Source organism: Capra hircus, chromosome 6 (assembly GCF_001704415.2).
Source record: "Capra hircus breed San Clemente chromosome 6, ASM170441v1, whole genome shotgun sequence".
Lineage (NCBI taxonomy): Eukaryota > Metazoa > Chordata > Mammalia > Artiodactyla > Bovidae > Capra > Capra hircus.
Window position 1 is genome coordinate 64,937,381 of NC_030813.1, and position 18,613 is coordinate 64,955,993.

Below are 18,613 nucleotides of genomic sequence, written 5' to 3' on the forward strand. Positions count from 1 at the left end.
GGAAGCATAGCATCCATTCAGTTCTTTTCAAAAAAAGAACTACAACCTAAAGTGCATCAAGTTCTCAGAGGATTTGTCCTGCAGTTGAGTAATACAGATCTGCTCTATGAAAAATGCATAGCCATGTTTCTTTTTTTTTAAACAAATTATGCTTCATATAACAAATTGCTTCGAAATGAGGAAGGATTTTTTTCTAAGATTATGAGAATAGATTTTATGCACAATGGACCAGAACACTTCAAAATATGCCAGCAGTGCTAATTATATGATCAGGGAACCTGTAATTGTTATTAGCCATACAAACCCCTGAGTAGTATTTCAGGTAGTGAAGAGCAACCATAGGACATCAGAAAAATGAGGATCATTTTTCAATAAAGCAGTGAAGTATGTAGCATGCGTATTATAGATTCTTAGAAGCTGTAAATAGTGGACATAACTATATCAACACTCAACTGTCTTATTAATGACAGTGATTGAAGTAGCTTGGAGCACCTTAATACCTTCCAAAATTTGATAAATGTCTGCACTTATAATATCCATTCTGTTTGTAAAGTACTTCAATGATGTCCCTCATCAATATTTAGAATATCATACGAAAACTTCTTGGTCTGTTCTATTTATTCCATCCCATGTTTCCCCTGTCAAATATCTTAAATAACTTTACCATACAACTTCCTGAATGAAATATTATTCTAGTGTAAGGGACAACCGGATTGTTTCTAAGAGCAATGGAACCTTAGAATTTCAGGAAGAACACCATCACCAAAAATCTTTAAAAGATAATGTGTTTCAGAACTTTTCAAATTACTTTTCTCAGGTACCTAGGGTTTTCCAAAAACCACAATAGAGGGATATCCTCAGAGGACTAGGAATGAAAATAGACTGTTAGGTAAAGATGTCTGTACTCCTCTCCTACTACCCAAACATGCACACATGCCTGCTTTATCAAGAGATTCTCTGTATTTATGTTTTTATAATAATCTGTAATAAGACCATTTCTTTCATCCAAGAATTGCTGTATTTATTAATAATCTGAATAAATTATTAGTTCAGTCTCAGACACTGTATTTAAGGTCTTTACATCTATTACTTTGTTTGGCCTCACAAGAATCCTGCAAAGTAGGTTATTATCCTCAGGTTTAAAATGGTAAAATTAAGACCCAGTGATACACAGTAACTTATTAGTGGCAGAAAGTTTTAATTTTATTGAACTTCCTGAGTATGCATGGTAAATTTCTATTTTTTCATTATTAACAGTAATACATTGTACAGATAACTACAGAAGTCTTAAAGATAGCTGCCTATCTTACATTATTATTGATGTTCAGATCCCATGATCCATGATATTATAAAATAAACAGAAAATGAAACTCCTTAAACAAATTTAATGATGTTTAAAATAGCTATATAATTTAATTTGTCAAAAATTGATTGCTTGGTTAAGGGGAGAATCTTAAGCTGAGGATGGGAAAACTGTTGTGTTCTTTTCCAAGATAAAGAAAGGGCTTATTTGAACTTTGTCTGAAAATTTGGAAGTTTTACTAGGATAAGTCTCTCTCTACTCCCTTCCTCCTTTATTTTGTCTCTTTATCATTTGCTTTACTACTTTTCTGTATTCCTTTCACTTCCGTGTCTCTGTTTTTCCCTCTCTTCTCCCTGTCATTTTCTTATCCTTTCTTTTGCTCTTCTTTCTTCACCCTTGTTTTCCTTATGTTATTGGACAGGAAATGGTCAAAAGGATGTAAATTATCTAGGTCCAAGATCTGATAGATTACAGCCACCTTTATCAGCAGAGGTCGCCTCAATTCTTGGTTGCTAACCATTAGAGAACCAGCAGGAAAGGGTTCCATACTAGGATGGTTTAGGCAGAAGCATATTGGTCTAAAGTTATATATGAGATCTTAGAGGAGAGATTAAGCAATTCTGAAACAAGAAAACAAAGGTTGTTCTTCCTTTTCCTTTCATTTATTTATTCTACAGATATTTTGAGAGCTATGGGGTGAACAGAACAGTTATGCCCTTATGGAAAATGTATCATACTACTGTTAATACTTAAGTAGTAACTGACAGTTTTTAGAGCCCATTTGAGACATCAGATGTGTTGTTTCACTTAATATTAACTACTTCTCACATATTCTAAGTATGTTGTGTTGTCAAGTGTATCTGAGAAACCAGTGGGTATAGTAAAAGTGTTTTTTCTTTGACATATTACTATAAGCCTGTTCTATCTAACTCAGGAACTACTAGTCACATGTGGCTAAAAGATACATAAAATATGGCTAGTCCATATTGAAATGTGCTATTAAAAAAAAAAGATGGTCTCAAAGATTTAGTATGAAGCAAAATGTATTTCATTCATTCATTCATTTTATGCTGATATTTTGTATAAAGGTTTAAATATAAAGACATAAATTTGTTATTTAAATAGTTTCTTCTGTTTCTCTTTACTCTTTTTTTAACATAATTACTAAAAATTTAAAATGACATATTTGGCTCCTATTGTACTTGTACACAGCACTGCTCTAACAAAAGCTTATATTACATTTTCTATTTTGGACCTCTTAGATCCTTGTAGTAAAACACTACTATCATCTATATCTATGTATGAAAAATTGTCTTTGCATAGAAAATTGCCAAAGAAATGCTAAGGTCTGAGCATTTCTGCATTTATTTATGTCCTTAAATGATACTGGTATATTAGACAAGCATGATTTCCCTTATAGAGGCAATTTTGCAATTCTTCAAATAGAAAGCTTACTGAAGTGGAAAGGGATCTATGTCTTATGCATTCTACAGGCTGTCATTTAAGGACATGATGCACACTGGTCTATAGTTCTCCAGGGAGTATTTCAGCCTTTCATTTAAAATGATTCAATTTAGTCCAGAGAATTCTAATACATATTGGTTACATTTTTCACAATTTTAAGTTGCAATTTGCCAGACCCCACCCTACCCTGTGGGTTTCTCTTTAGCTTATTATCAATCAAGAACAAATGGTACAAGGAGTACATAAGGTTAAGGATATAAGTGAATAGAAATAGTTCCTTGGTATCTCCCTAGACCCTACAGGAGGCAGAGTGGAAGTCAGTCAAATATCAAGGGCCATATCTGTATTCAGAGGTCTCCCTAAAGATATGTGAGGAAACTTTATAGTAATTTATTTTCACATCCTGTTTCTAGGATGGTATACAGTTTCCACAATTTATAAAAATGCTCATATATTCATGGTAAATCTAAAACTCTCTTATAGCAGTATGTAGAATAAAAATTAGTTATAGAATTTACAAAATTAGTCCCATTTGTTCCCTGTGATCCTAGATTAGATACTTTAGGGCACTGTAGCTTTTTCAGATTGGCTTGTTTCAGCTAAGTAAAATGCATTACAGATTCTTATCTTTTGTGGATTAATAGCTCATTTCTTTTCATCACTGAATAATATTCATTTAATGGGGATACCACAATTTATTCTTTCACTTGTTTAGAGATATCTTGTATACTTCTTTCTGTTTGGGGATATTATGGGTACAACTGCTATAAATATTCACATGTGGGCTTTTTATAGAGATAGATTTTCAACTCATTTGGGTAAATATCTAGGAGAACAATTTTTGAATCATATGCTAAAAATATGTTTATGTTTGTAAGAATGAGCCAAATTTTCTCCCCAAGTGGCTGTATCATTTTGGATTCCCACCAGTGAGGGTACCTGTTGTTCTACTTCCTTGTCAGCATGTTGAACATCTTTAAACAAGCTCATTTGTCATCTGTGTATATTAATTAGTGAGGTGTCTCTTCACTATTGCCTTCTTTTGACTATTTTTGATTTCATTGATTTCTTATTTTCAATTTCATTATTTTTTGCCCCAATTTTTATTATTTCTTCTATTTACTTTCAGCTTAAATTGAACTCTTTCTTTAGTTTCCTAAGGTAATAGCTTGGATTATTCATTTTATATTTTTATTCATTTCTAATATATGCATTCAATGCTATAAATTTACCACTTAGCACTACTTTTGCTAATTCTATAATTTGACTTGTATTTTCTCTTACATCTTGTTCAGTATTTTAAATTTCTCTTAAGGTTTCTTCTTTAGTCCATGTGACTGAGAAGTGTATTGTTTGCTTCCCAGAATATTTTGGAATTTTTTTCAGCTACACTTTTGTTACTGATTTCTAACTGAATTCCACTGAGACCTCCAAATATATTTTGTATGATCTATTGTTTTAAAATTTTGGTATGTTTTATACCCAGACATAGTTTATCTTCGTAAATGTTCCATGTGAACCTGAGATTATGTATTATGCTGTTGTTGAATTAACTAATCTATAAATGTAAATTAAATCCAGTTAATTGGTGATCCATTTCAGGTCAACACTAACCTTCCAATTTTGGCATGATTTATCCATCAACTAGGATTCCCAGATGGCTCAGGAGGTAAAGAATCAGCCTGCAATGCAGAAGACACAGGAGATGGGAGTTTGATCCCTGGGTCGGGAAGATCCCATAGAGAAGGAAGTGGTCACCCACTTTAGTATTCTTGAATGAAAAATTGCATGGACAGAGGAGCCTGGCAGGCTATAGTCCAAAGGGTTGCAAAGAATTGAACACGACTGAGCAAAGCATGCATCCATCATTTAGTGAAAGAGATGTTGAAGTTTCCAAATATAATAGCATAATTTTTCTATTGCTCTTTGTTATTATGTTAGTTGTTGCTGCACATATTTTGATATTTTGTTTAGATGTATACATATGAAGGGCTGTTATGTCTTCTTGGAAAATTGGCTAATTTGTCTTCATGTAATGGTCTTCTGCCACCACCAGTCGTCTTCCTTATCCATGATATGTTCCCTTGTTGAGAAATCTGCCTAAACTGAAATTAGAGAATCTATCTGAGCTTTGTTTTGATTAGTATTAGCATTGCATGTCTTTCTCCAACCTTTTACTTTTAACTGATATGTCTTTATATTTAAACTGGGTTTCTTGAAAACCACATATAGTTCATATTTTTAAACTACTCTGATAGTCTGTCTTTCAGTGGGTGTACTTAGACCATTTACATTAAAGTTATATTGATAGGTTATATTAATATTTACATTAAATATTAATATTTACATTATTTGTAACTTTTCTATTCCATGCACTTGTAATTTGTGTATTTTCTTCCCTTCTTTTTCTGCCTTCTCTGATTACTTGAGCATTTTACCTTTTTCCATTTTCTCTCTTCTTTTAGAATGTGAACTACACTTCTTAAAAAGCTGTTTAGTGATTGCCCTAAAGTTTTGGATAAACATTTAGGCTAATCTAAATTCACTTTTAAATAACACTATACAGCTTCATGAATAATGCAAAGACTTTATAACAGGTTAATTTCAGTTTTCCTCTCCTGTACCTTGTGATATAGGTGTCTTTGATTTTACTTAGTTATATCCTATAATCACTCAATATGTAGTTACTATTATGACTAAAAACTTATCTATTAAATTGTTTTTAAAAAGAAGATTTTATTTTACTTTCATTTATTTTTCTCTAGTATTCTTTCTTTATATGCCTAGATTTATTTATCAAATTTCTGATCTGTATGTATATTCTTTTATTTTTCTGAAGAATTTTTAAAATTTCTTGCTCTTAGGTATATCAACTGATGATTACTTCACTCAGTATTTATCTGAGAAATTATTTCTCCTCCTTTTTTTTTGAAGAATGATATCATTGAGTACAGAAAATAATTTGGTAGTTTTTTGTTTTGTTTTTAACACTTCAAACATTTCTTATACTCTTTGCTTACACTCAAGGTTTTTGATAAGGAATTATTGTAATTCATAACTTCATTTCCCTGTACAAAAGATGCTTTTTTCTGGTTTCTTTTAATAATTTATCTTTTCTTTTTATTCGAGTATGATATCCTTAGGTATATATATTTTTTGGTATTTATTCCATTTGATGCTCCTGAGTTTACTGAAACTGTGCTTCAGTGTCCACTGGTAATTTGAGAATATTCTCAGGTTTTATTGTGTGAAATATTTATTTATATTCTCTTTCTGTTCTCTGCTATTACAAGTGCCTGTTTGTTGCCTCTTTCAAAATTGTACAACAATTTTTGGGTATTCTGCTTTTTTTGTTGTTTGTTTTTTTATTTTTTAAATTTTTTTTGGTATTCTGCTTTAAGTAATTTTATTATTGCCAAACTTCAGTTTGGAATGTTTATACAGACATGTCTTCATATCCCTGATTTCTTTCTCAGTTGTAACCAGTCTTCTGATTAGTCTATCAAAGACATATTTAACATCTGTTACAGAGTTTTTGACTTCTGGAGTTTGTATCTCTTTGCTTAAACTAACCACTTATTCTTGTATACTATCTACTCTTCTGCTTAATGCTCTAATTTATTTTAAATTTTCTGGTAATTCCAAACTCTTGTTTCATATCCAAGTCTGTTTTATATTTCCAGACTGTGTTTTTTTTACATTTCATCATGCCTTGAGATTTTTTTTGTTATTGTTAAAAGCTACACTGCTGCTGCTGCTGCTAAGTCACTTCAGTTGTGTCCAACTCTGTGCGACCCCATAGATGGCAGTCCACCAGGCTTCCCTGTCCCTGGAATTCTCCAGGCAAGAACACTGGAGTGGGTTGCCATTTTCTTCTCCAATAACATGAAAGTGAAAAGTGAAAGTGAAGTCCCTCAGTCACGTCCAACTCTTAGCGACCCCACTAGATGGCATCAATAAACCTGAGGAAGAAGCACAAGTTCACCAAAAATTAGGGTCCAGCTGAAGTCTCAGCCAATCATATTGAAAGCTTTGGAGCTAGGGTGTCTCTTTAACTGGAGCAATAAATTTGAATATTTATATTACCACATCAATCTGTAACTGACTGTGACCAGTTCCTTGGGAGATAAGCAAGCCTTAAGCAAGGCAGATCTAAGTGAAAGATAGAAATTCTCTGTGAGGTATAGAGATTGGAGACCAGTTCGGTTCAGTTCAGTTAAGCTGAACTAAGTTCAGCTTAGTTGTGTCCAACTCTTTGTGACCCTGTGAACCGCAGCATGCCAGGCCTCCCTGTCCATCACCAACTCCCAGAGTCCACCCAAACCCATGTTCATTGTGTTGGTGATGCCATCCAACTGTCGTCCCCTTCTCCTCCTGCCCTCAATCTCTCCCAGCATCAAGGTCTTTTCAAATGAGTCAGCTCTCCGCATCAGGTGGCCAAAGGATTGCAGTTTCAACTTCAACATCAGTCCTTCCAAAGAACACCCAAGACTGATCTCCTTTAGGATGGACTGGTTGGAGACTTCAAGAGTAGACCATTTTCAGCATGAGCAAGATAGGTGTGTTAGTCCTGAGGAGGATATCAGAGAGAAATGTGACAGTATCTGTTATATATTTTTGTGTATCCTGTTTCCTTTCAGCCAAACACTCCCTCCTATCCTTCACTATTTCTTGATCAGATTAATTTCTATTCATTCTCTATGACCTCAGTTCTTAGTGGGCTTCCTTTCACATACTTCAACAGTATAACACAAAATTCCTAATCCTAGAATTTACTGAACTATGTAAAGATTGTCTTTTAAGGCTCTGTGGAAACATGAATTGTCTTTTTTGACCTTAATGTTCCCAGAACTCCAAATAGTGTCTGACAATACTTGATGCAAAATGAGTATATATTTCAGAGTGAATAAATTTCACATTTATTTTCATATTTTACTGAGTTCTAAATATTCCTGAAAATCACCCAAAATCAGAAAAATAAGTGAGAGATAATAAGAGAGCGGTAAGAATCTTAATTGAGTGGAGTGAGCTTTCCAAAAGTTTTCAGTTAATCTCTATTTCTAAATATTGTTGGCCAAGAATTTCAAATTTCTTCCTATACCAGATTCTGGGCCTTCTATCAGCAATATCTTAGTCAATACATATTTTATTCAACTATATGTAGATTATTTTGACTGTATCAATTCTATCATATAATTTATTAAGCTGAGGTGAAACATTAGTAAAGTCATGAATCAGTGCTTTACTTGTTTTTTCCTTTTCCTGTTTCCTTATGAATATTAGTCACTTACTTAGGTTACTGTTTCCTTTATATACATTTATCATAGAGTAATAATATAGTTTATATAGAGTAATATACAAAAGTACCTTGGGTATCCGAGCCCATGATGAAATTATACATTCTTATGAAGTTCAAGACATATTTTTTGCACATAGATGATACTGTAGATGTTGAGGGCAAGTTTAAAACTGACTTGGGAAAAAGCAGCATAAGTAAAAAATGGTACCTTCTACTTAAGATCATAATATGCGTTCATTTTCTATGAAATATGACTAGCTAGATGTATATGCACATGTAGCCAGAACTAGGATAGTTATTATAAACTGAACATGTTAACTGATTGTTAATTTTCTAAAGGGCTGAACCATGTTTGACAGCCTATTCATACCAATACCTGTCAAAGCACCTACACATCTATAAATTGTTTGTGGTTAAATTTTAGGGACAAAAAATCATTAACTTAAATGGTAATTAGTGATTTACTGCCAATTGCCATTGTTGTTGTTTAATCACTATGACCTGTCCAACTCTTTTGCAACCCCTTGGAATCACAAAAGAGTTGGAGCCCACTAAGCTCCTCTGTCCATAGGATTTCCCAGTCAAGAATAATGTAGTAGGAATGGCAACCAGTGATTTCCTACAAATTATAATTATACTTAAATTTGTACATGGTCATCTAAATCGAAACATTGTCTTAAATTTCCAAGAATAGTGAATATATTATAGTTAAAAATATGTTTTGTTTTGTTTTGTTTTTTACCAACAAAAAATTGCAAACAGTTTTCCCAAGCATCGGCAGAAGGCCTGATAGATTCTGCCAATGCTACATCTCCCAACATAGCCTCAGACATGCCTGTATATAATACAACTACATGCCAGCATCTACTCTCAGCTGGGAACACTTCTAAGCAATAACACTCCAGGCAGATGGCTATTTTAAATTGTTCCTTGATTCTTCCCTTGTAAATATAATTCTCTAATTCCCTTGACCCAGTTCTAACATCGCTGAACTGAGAATTGATCAGAGTGTCTTAGTAATCTAGAATTCAATGCATATAAATTGCCAACATAGAAATAATTTTATTCTTTTACCTTGCCCTGAGGTAACCTCATTATAAAATGTTCTCTTCCCCACTGTCCTTGAATAATATCATTAGTATCTGTAACTATCTAGTCTGCAGTCCAAAGGAACAGAGTATGAGTAAGTTGGTAACTCTATAAGGCGTTATATTAATGGGACATTATTCAAATGCAAAGTTAGACATCACTGCATTAGTGAAATATAGAGGCATTTCAAGGTTTTATTAAACCTTTAAAGATCATATTTTCTGGAAGTTTATGTTCAACAAAATTCATCCATCTACTGTAGTAGTACTCATTTCATCATTTTGTATAATTTATATTGACTATTACTTATTTGAAGTCTAGAAGTTTTATATATATATATATATATATATATGCTTCTCTATTTGCCTGTAGACTACTTAGAAGCATATATATGACCATGCATAGAAAGATTATGTAATTTATATAAATTCTATGGGATGATAAAGCCTAATGATATGAATTAGAATGCAATAAAATCTCTACTCATGACATTCACTTAGCCAGATTTCTTCCTGAACTAGTATTTCCTGACTCACATTACTAATTAATGAGTGAATTCCTGTCAGTCATCAATGGCCATTAATGACTTTCCTTTAATAATATGAAATATTGAAATAATTTCTGGGCCAAATAAATATTATGTTTAGAAGAGATCTTGTTTTATGAGTGTTTTAATGTATTCTAATGCTTTAAAACCTTCATGTCTCTGTCCAATAGACATGAAAACTTGATTAACAAGTGTATTCATTTCTTATATGTTAAATATAATGATATTGTCACAAAAGTCTTCAAAAGTTTTCAAACCAAAGGAAAATAGGTAGGTTAAAAAAACATCATAATAAACTTCTTATGTATTGGGTATATTATCTATTGCTTTTTTTGAAGCTATCATTTTAAAAATTTTTACTTTATATTGCAAAATATTTGATAGGGGCTTCCTTGGTGGCTCAGATGGAAAGACTCTGCCTGCAGTGCAGGAAACCTGAGTTCAATCCCTGGATGAGGAATATCTCCTGGAGAAGGAAATGGCAATCCACTCTAGTAATCTTGTCTGGAAAATCCCGTGGCCAGAGGAGCCTGGTGGGCTACAGTCCTAGGTCACAAAGAGTCAGACAGGACTGAGTGACTAGCATTTTTATTTCACTTTCATAGTTGATTTACAATGCTGTGTTAGTTTCAAGCGTACAACAAAGAACTTCTCGACATATGCATAATATCTATTCTTTTCAGATTATTTTCCCATATAGGTTATTACAGAATATTCTGTAGATTCCCTGTGCTATGCAGTAGGTCCTTACTTATTATCTATTTTATGAATGACAATGTACCTATGTCTTGGAGCTGTCTTAAAGCTAATATTTGTGGATTTTGTCCCAGGTCACGTGCTTGGGATTTACCCTTATCTCTATCAATACTCAAAACAGTTCTCTGAATGACATCTATTTTTCTGTTTATTAATAGAAAACTAAAGTTTAGGGAATATATATTATTTTACTAGTTTCACACACACAGTTCTAGAAGTTGAATCAAAATGCATCTTACTTACAGAACTGTGCTGTTCACTAATGTGCTATGTACTATTTAAACTCATAACATGAACAGTTCAGTTTAATTATATTCTATTGAAAATTCAATAATTGAAAATTTTCTCACACATTGATATGTTTCGAGGTGTAGTAAAATTGAATGTGTTCTAAGCAATTCATGTGTAAAATCAAGTCATAATTTTTTCTACCATTTCTTATGCCAGTTCCTGGTGAAACATTAAAAGTTTTATGTGAAGTGAAGTGAAAGTCACTCAGTGGTGTCCAACTCTTTTCAACCCCATGAATTGCAGCATGCCAGGCCTCCCTGTCTATCACCAACTCCCAGAGTTCACTCAAACTCAGGTGCATCGAGTTGGTGATGCCATCCAGCCATCTCATATACTATCTTCCCCTTCTCCTCCTGCCCTCAATCTTCTCAGCATCAGAGTCTTTTCCAATGAGTCAACTCTTTGCATGAGGTGGCCAAAGTACTGGAGCTTCAGCTTCAGCATCAGTCCTTCCAAAGAACACCCAGGACTGATCTCCTTTAGAATGGACTGGTTGGATCTCCTTGCAATCCAAGGGACTCTCAAGAGTCTTCTCCAACACCACAGTTCAAAAGCATCAATTCTTTGGCACTCAGCTTTCTTTACAGTCCAACTCTCACATCCATACATGACCACAGGAAAAACCATAGCCTTGACTAGACGGACCTTTGTTGGCAAAGTAATGTCTCTGCTTTTGAATATGCTATCTATGTTGGTCATAACTTTCCTTCCAAGGAATAAGTGTCTTTTAATTTCATGGCTGCAATCACCATCTGCAGTGATTTGGGAGCCCCCAAAAATAAAGTCTGACACTGTTCCCACTGTTTCTCCATCTATTTCCCATGAAGTGATGGGACAAGATGACATGATCTTCATTTTCTGAATGTTGGGGTTTAAGCCAACTTTTTCACTCTCTTCTTTCACTTTTTAGTTCCTCTTCACTTTCTGCCTTAAAGGTGATGTCATCTGCATATCTGAGGTTATTGATATTTCTCCTGGCAATCTTGATTCCAGCTTGTGCTTCTTCCAGGCCAGCATTTCTCATGATGTACTCTGCATATAAGTTAAATAAGCAGGGTGACAATATACAGCTTTGTCGTACTTCTTTTCCTATTTGGAACCAGTCTGTTTTTCCATGTCCAGTTCTAACTTTTGCTTCCTGACATACATATAGGTTTCTCAAGAGGCAGGTCAGGTGGTCTGGTATTCCCATCTCTTTCAGAATTTTCATGGACTATACCATCCATGGAATTTTCCAGGCTAGACTACTAGAGTGGGTAACCTTTCCTTCTCCACATGATCTTCCGAACACAGGGATTGAACCCAGGTCTCCCGCATTACAGGCAGATTCTTTACCAGCTGAGCCACACAAACTAGTTTTTCTTGACCGGTAAGAACTTTTTAATTTTTCCTTTATATTAGGAAAAGGGAATAAAGTCTTCTAAAAATGCAACTAGTCATATTTTTTGATTATGCTGAATAAAATTGTTGTACATTAAATAAGACTGAATTTTTCTGTGTATTAGATGTCTTACCTGATTTAAATGCTATCGCTTTTCATATCTATTAGAGTTCTTCCTTTTTGATTCTTGTCAATATAGAATGAGTTAAAGTTTGTTACATTTTTTCCTATTCAATGTTTTATTGGAATATTTTATTCTTGTATCATGTCAAATAATTGTATTGAGGGATTAATATAGTTACTAAGAAAATTTTGCATGTTATAAAAATTTAAATACTGGTATTATATTAAATACCCACTCCAGTGTTCTTGCCTGGAGAATCCCAGGGACGGGGGAGCCTGGTGGGCTGCCATTTATAGGGTCGCACAGAGTCGGACATGACTGAAGTGACTTAGCAGTAGCAGTAGTATTATATTAAATACATAAATATGCAAATTCTGTCCAATGGACATAAATGCCTCATTGTTTAGAAAGTCATGGTAAGAAAAATTAGGGAAGTTATAATTAAATTGAGGCAAAATTAGTCTATTTATTTGATAAATATTTAGTTTTTAGCCTTCCATGAGTCAGACATATTTGAAGGCAAGTCAAAGATGAATAAAATTTTACACAAATTATAATTAAAATGCTGATGTCCTGTGAAGAACTATGATGTGCCATAAGAACAAAGAGAAGTAGGACAAGGCTGGTCAGGGACATTACAGAAGGTTTCCCTTTAAAAGTGACATTGTAGTTGAATTTTGAATAAGGACATATTTTTGTTCAGGGGACAAGAGTGTCACCATTAGCAGTGGTATTATAGTCCCTAGATCTATAAAAGGACCTTATTCCTACATGTTCCTTTAATGGATATCTCAAACTATAAGCTTAGCACCGTCGATGCCTTGATTCAGTCCTGTGCCCACAAGACCTAGAAACAAAAAAAATTATTTGTTAAAAAACACAGAAAATATATGAAGTAATCATGAGAAGGATTAGAAAAAACGATGGAATCACGATTGAATCATTTTTATTTTCTGTTAAACTATTTGGAGAGTTATAAAATATTTACCTCTAAGTTTTTTAAAAACATAAAAATTAGGCAAAGCAAACATACAAATTAGGCAGCGCAAAAGTCAAGCTCTTTAGAGTAAACAAAATAATTTGAAATATGATGAAAATTCTAAGCATTGTAGTGACTTAGATTCCTGGTGAAAACAAGGAGTATATTTCTAAAGCCTGAATTATTATATTCATTTATGCTTTTCATGAGTGTTGAAGAAGAAATGCCTATATTCTTCATGGCCTAATTCTTTAAATACACTAATAAAAAGCCCTTAAGGGAGATAGGCCAGTACTTTGCTTATAAGCCTAGTGGTAGTACCCAGGTTGTATAAACATCTGCAAGGCAGTTAAGCCTCATGGGACCTTAATTTTCTGATAAGGAAAACTCCATAATCAATCTACCTCATTGTTGTATCACATGTAATTCATGTAATCCTATGCATATATTTAAACTTTATCCACATATAAAATTCTGTTATCATCATCTCTGAAAATGTACTGAAGAATTTATCCGGTAGTTTTTTTTTGTTTTTTTTTTTTTTGACATAGGCTACTGTGTACCATTTCAGTTGTCCTCAAACTTCTCTGAAGTTGAATCTTCGCTGGTGAGAAGTTTCATCTTTATTATCTAAAACTGCAAACAATGCTATTTATTTTCCTGCGCAAACAACAACTTGCAAATTGAAAACAAAAATAACAAAGAAAGAATGTTTGGTAGGCTAAACAAACTCAAGGAAGGATTTTCTTTCTTAGAACTTACAGAAGAAACAAGCCTTGCCCTAACATTGACATTAGACCAGAGAAACTGTTTTAGGACTTTTGTCCTCTAAACTCTTATAAGGGAAAACAATCTGTTCTGTTTTAATCCCTCAAGTTCATAGTATTTTATACAGCAGTTCTAGGAAGCTCATACAGGAAAGAAGTGAAGGAAGGACAGAAGGAAGGAGGGAGGAGAGAAAGAAAGCAAAGACGAATGAGTCATAGTACCTGCTAATCTGAGAATGATATAGGCAAACCGTCAAAGACCAATTTCATGAACTTTTCTGGCTGATGACCAGCGGTTGGTTACCTTGTAAACATCCCTTATATTTAAAATTGTTACGTATGCTATTTTAAGTTGTTTATACCTCTATAGGAAGAGAGATGATCAAGCCCATTTTATGTTTAAAAATGAAGTTCAAGCTATTGCTCGATGGAATGGTACCTACGGAAACAGACTTCAAAACCTAATATAAGGAAAAAAGAATATTTTCATAGGAAAATACTAAAAAATAATGCTATTTTGGGGCTGTGCTCTCCTTTTTTCTCTTTTTTTTTCTTTTTTTTTCTATTTGTACTCACTCAAAGTGCATTTTGATCTTAACAAGTGTGAATTATTCACTAAAAGGCAGAACTCTCTTTGGAGTATAAAGAAGCTCTTCTTTTTTTGTTAATTTTAAAATGTTTGAAAGTATTTATCTTATTCTTTCCCTCAAGACATCCTTCTACCCAAACATACTATCCACCCTCAAAATTTCTGTAATTTTGATATCATTAAGGCAAGGGCTATTTTTAACACATATTCTTTTAAAGCAATAGATTAACTGATACCATTGTAGAAAAGGTAAAGTTGGTATAGCTTTGCACTAAATAGAAATGGTCCTTAGCTCTTAGGTAAAGATAAAATGTCTGCATCTTAATGCACTGTTCCCATAATTGGAATAGCTTAATTAAAAGCTTGCTGAGCTCCTTATCTCTGATAACCTATAGAGCATTACTTAATTATCTTTTCTTTTTTAGAATGGAAAAGAAAACTGGTTTAAAATCAGTCTAGAATTATCTTAATTTTTTTTAGTAATTTTTTTCTAATTTAATCCTACACACAGGTATTATAAATGCCAATATTTCACAACTTTGATTTTACTAGGGGGCCCTCTTTCTGTGCACAGATCGTTATCGTCATCACACAGATATTGCTTACTGCTTTTAATTATATGCAAAACATTTTTCCCCACTCTTTACACCCAATTTACCAATAGGTAAGTTTATTTTATAATTTTTATTTTAAAACTGAAAATATGGAGCAGATTGGAGAATACTTGTTAGCATGCCCAATGTTATGTAGCTAATAAATCAGAGACAGTCCATCCGATAAGAGTAACTTTCCTTCAGCTGCCACTCTGAGTTCTGTAGTTTCTATTGTGACCTGGTGCAGGTAGAGACAAAGGAAGAGGGATGCCAGAGAGAGATACCATGGAGAAAGGATGAGAGCAGCATGGGTGAAGAGGTAACTGAGTGAGCACAAGCGGGGTTTCCAGGGAAGCAAGTAAGCAGTTTTACTGTGTAAAATGATTTGCTAAGCAGCAAAGACTATTTCTTTTTAACACTGTTCTTAAACCTGAAAGTACCCAAATGCTACAATAATGTTTTTTAATTCCCTTTTAAGGCCTTTTCAAGTGCTTCTTAATATGTTCACTAGCATCTTGGAAACAATGATTATTTGGAAGGAAAAACACATGGACTAAGTTTTGTAAAATATCTAAGAGGAGAGATGTGTAAGTGGTTTGTGTGGAGTTACCTCATGTTCTAATAGTAAGTCTATTGTTTGAGAAATATAATTTGTTTTTTTTTCTTAAATGAATTGTGTATGTATGTCATTGAATATACATTTTTAACAAATATTCTGTAACTCTCATAGCAGATTTTAAGTGTTAAGTTGATTTGTTCAGGTCATTTAGTTTTTATGTTTTCACTAAAATAATGATCCAAGGATAAAAGCAATAGTATCAAAAAACATCCCCATGTATACACACACATACTACTTTCTTACCTCAATTATAAAAGGTATGTTAAGAACATTACTGATACAACAGAAATAATACAAATCCCCTATTTTTACAATACAAACATAATAACCGTGATATGTACAGCACATTATACTATGCAAACATGTAGAGATGAATAAATCATTTCATTGTCTTCAAAATATTACACTGCAAACAGAAAGGAATATTTCCTGATAATCATTCAGTGCTGAATATGATAAAAGCTATAAGAAAATATGTATATAAATAAAATCTGCAGTGGCCCTAAAAGCCAGACCTACCAACCAAAACTTCAATGAAAAGCAGGACTAAATATATCAAAATATACAAACTCAGATGCAAAGGTTCCTGATTTCCAGAACTGTTAATTTTATGACTGTGAAAAGGAGAAGGACCTTAAAAGAGTAAGTTTAATCAAGGAAGTGAGAACATGCAAAAACAAAAAGCAGTTAAATAGGACAAGACAATAACAGTTTAGTTAGCAAACAAAGTCAAGGGTCTGAAGCTCCTTGTCAAGACCTATAGATTATATGAAACATATCTTGTGAGCTGGCTTATAGATACTAAAATCTTGGTAGAAGTTAACTATATAATGACCAGGCTGTAGCCATGACACATGTGTATACGCTAAGCTGCTTCAGTCGTATCTGAATTTTTGCCACCCATGGACTGTAGCCTGCAAGGCTCCTCTGTCCATGGGTTTCTCCAGGCAAGAATACTGGAGTGGGTTGCCATGCCCTCCTCCAGGGGATCTTCCTGACCCAGGGATAGAACCCACGTCTCATGCTTCCTGCAGGTTCCTTACCACTAGCGCTGCCCAGGAAGCCCAGGCATGACACAAGCCCCCACAGTTCCAAGAACTGCCCTCAAAGAAATGGGAAAAAAACAACCCTGGAACTGAAGATTAACTGTACTTCAAACAAAAAAGGTGTCACTGGTCAAACCACCAGATGACCGATTTTAAGATAATGTCAGAGCTCACTGTCATTTATACATTTAGCTCCCTCTCTTTGTCTATAAAACTCTAGCCTACTGATTGTCAGTGTTGACAGGAATCGGCCTTTGTACAGGAGTCCTTCCTACCACTGACCACTGCCTGCAATTGGGCCTCCCTGTCTATCAACAACTCCCAGAGTTCACTCAGACTCACGTCCATCGAGTCAGTGATGCTATCCAGCCATCTCATCCTCTGTCATCCCCTTCTCCTCCTGCCCCCAATCCCTCCCAGCATCAGTCTTTTCCAATGAGTCAACTCTTCTCATGAGGTGGCCAAAGTACTGGAGTTTCAGCTTTAGCATCATTCCTTCCAAAGAAATCCCAGGGCTGATCTCCTTCAGAATGGACTGGTTGGATCTCCTTGCAGTCCAAGGGACCCTCAGGAGTCTTCTCCAACACCACAGTTCAAAAGCATCAATTCTTCAGTGCTCAGCTTTCTTAACAGTCCAACTCTCACATCCATACATGACCACTGGAAAAACTATAGCCTTGAGTAGACGGACCTTAGTCAACAAAGTAATGTCTCTGCTTTTGAATATGCTATCTAGATTGGTCATAACTTTTCTTCCAAGAAGTAAGCGTCTTTTAATTTCATGGCTGCAATCACCATCTGCAGTGATGGCCTGGGGAGCTGTGATTCATGGGGTCACAAAGAGTCGGACACGACTGAGCAACTGAACTGAACTGAACTGAACTGAAGATAAAGCAAGCTTTCCTTTCTACCCACCTTGCCTCTTTAATGCCTTTTGAGTGGCAAGCAGCTGGACCTCACCTTTGTTAAATAATTAGACCCCAGAGTCTCCTGAGTGTAGAAAAAAATATGAAAGAAGTAACATTTTAGTGGCTTAGAAATATTACTAGTAATAATGTAACGTAGCTTACGAACTACAAAGTCAATTTTTATTAAGTTGATCCATAATTAGAAAAAGTGTTCATTGCTAATGGTTTAAGATAGTATGCTCTCTAAATATCTGAACCATCTCTTATTTTTATTAAGAAAATTTGAGCTAGGGAAATAAAACATATATAATTCAATTTTTCCTTTTTTAAGTAAAAAGTAATATTAAGATCATTCAGAATAAAAATTTACTTATTTTTTAATTATTTTATTTTAACCATAATTACTGCTGCATTTTTATAATTTTTCAAATTAAATATATAATAAGTTGGGATTGTAGAAATATAAATTGAAAATAAGCACATGATAAAATATTTTACATTGACTTTGAACAAAGTTGATAAACAAAACAAGACCTTGCCAGCAGAAATGTGTTTCTAAACTGCATGTGTACATGCTTAGAATAATGTTGAATTCATTTTAATTAGTGCAGACTGCTTACTCTCAAGATGTCAGATTTAAAGATTTCCACTTTAGTGGTTTACTGTGACATCAATGCTATATTATATTTTGTGCAAAAATCTGTTTCCTTAGCAACAGAAAGTCAATGTTCATTTCAGGGAAATCAATAGTATTAAAAAAAAACATAGCTTAGTGTTAAGTGCTATAGCTTAATATGGATAATTATACCCATAAAGAATATAGCACTAAATTTAAAAGATTTTAAACCTCTGTAAATA